At 35.1% G+C, this 2,222-nt stretch overlaps 1 pseudogene; it reads left to right on the plus strand.

Annotated features, from left to right (window-relative positions):
* Positions 1 to 605: 605 nt before the first annotated feature.
* On the plus strand, positions 606 to 1,588 carry LOC100612391 (RNA ligase 1-like; annotated as a pseudogene).
* Positions 1,589 to 2,222: the final 634 nt, after the last annotated feature.

Consider the following 2,222-nt stretch of genomic DNA (forward strand, 5'->3'; position numbering starts at 1 on the left):
GCTCAACATCACTGATCATTAGAGAAATACAAATCAAAACCACAATGAGATACCATCTCACACCAGTCAGAATGGTTATTACTAATAAGTCAAAAAATAACACATGCTTGTGAGGCTGTGGAGAAAAAGGAGCACTTTTGCTCTGTTAGTGGGATTGTAAATTATTTCAACCATTGTGGAAGACAGTGTGGCGATTTTTCAAAGTCCTAAGGACAGAAATAACAATTATAATAAAATAGAGTGATTTATATTCCTTTGGGTATATATCCAGCAATTCCTTTGGGTATATACCCATACCATTGCTGGGTATATACCCAAAGGAATATAAATCACTCTATTGTAAAGACATATGCACGTGTATGTTCATTGCGGCACTATTCACAATAGCAAATACTTGGAATCAACCTAAATGCCCATCAGTGATAAAGCAGATAAGAAAATGTGGTACATATACACCATGGAATACTATGCAGCCATAAAAAAGAATGAGATCAGCAGCCGTGGTGGCTGGGCGTGGAGTGTGAGTGGCCTGAGCCCCACGGGTGACTGCTCCAGGGCTTCTCCCCGCCTGCACCAGGCTCTGTTCGAAAGCGTGCCCTCCACTCATGAAGCACTTGAGCTCTGTGCGGTGGAAAATGCCGTGTGTTTGTGACAGCGGTGAAAGAGGAGCCTTCCGCCAAAAGGGAACATCAGATCAGCCATAGCTTTGGGCCCAACTAGATAGAAAGCTCAACAAACAAGTTGAAAAAAGATTTTAAAATCTTTTACATTCAAATGAAAACCCAAAATAATTTTTTTGGAACGTTGAGGAGGACTTCAAACCGGCTCTAGAGTGCTGGATACCAGCAAAGGAAATAGAACAAATAAATGGGAACCCAGTGCCTAATGAAAATAGATACATTCCTGATTGGGTACCAGTATAGAAAAACAACAAACAGTATTGCTAGCATTCCTCTGTAGTTAATTATGAATTTGAAATTGCCCTGGTACTAAAACATCATGCTGATGATTCTGGACTTTTGGAAATTACTGCAGTGCCACTATCAGATCTCTTAGAACAAACACTGGAGCTCACAGGAAAAAATATCAATGGAAACCCATATGCGTTAGGGAGCAAGAAACATCCATTACATCTTCTTATACCACATGGAGCATTTCAAATAAGAAATCTACCTTCGTTGAAGCACAATGATATCATGTCCTGGTTTGAAGGTTGCAGTGTGTAAAATTGAAGGAATAGTATGGCATCGCAGTGATGGCTGTTAATAAAGGTGCTGGACATACACAGTCAACCAAACAAGGTGTCTGCCTTCATGAAGCTCACATTCTGATGGGGAAGTAGACAATAAACAAATGTGTAATATGTCAGGAGAAGAACAGTTATGAAAAAAAAAACAGGGTCCATCGTCATCATCTTGGCTTATGCTGGTCAATTCAAGATACTTACATGAATTCAAGAGCAGTTATTATCAACATGTACCTGAACAAATGTGACTCTGCCTTTGATGTTAAGTGTTTGTTTAATCATTTTTCAAAAGTACATAATCAGAAATTTGCTAGACTCAAAGATATAATATTTGATATATAAAATGCAAATAAAATTAGTTTATTATCATTATATTTTAATCTTGAATATTCTACCATGTTTAAGAATATCTCAAGGTTCCTGTTCATTATGAAACATCAATTTGTCTTCTACATTTGTGAAGAAATGAATTTTCCAGTTTCAAATATCTATTTAAAATTTTATTAAAAGCCAGCAAATTAATTTTAATCTCTAGCCATAAAAACATAAGTAACAGTAAGCTCCTAAACTTGTACAAAGGCTGGATTCTCTCCACTATAATTGAGTGGTAATTTAAAGACAACAATTAAACCAAGAATTTAATGTCACTAATTTTCAAAATTACATAGTTTAAGCTCAATTTGATTTTGCTAGGTATTTAACAAAACACATGGCTCAACTTCATAACCTATATGTGTGTATGTCTACATCTGTATTTATGTACATCATAGTTAGGATTTGAGAATCTTAACATATGTATAAATAAGTATATATAAACTCCAATTTTAAATATTAAAATTGCTGAATTTACCCTCATGCTCTTTAAAAAACTTAAAACATTATGAATGTAGAGAAATTCACCAGAGCTCATTGCCTATTTGATGGCCATAACTTACTCTAAGTCTTCAAATATATACTTTTATAATAGGTTGAAAAT

This window comes from Pan troglodytes, chromosome 7, assembly GCF_028858775.2.
Source record: "Pan troglodytes isolate AG18354 chromosome 7, NHGRI_mPanTro3-v2.0_pri, whole genome shotgun sequence".
Classification (NCBI taxonomy): domain Eukaryota; kingdom Metazoa; phylum Chordata; class Mammalia; order Primates; family Hominidae; genus Pan; species Pan troglodytes.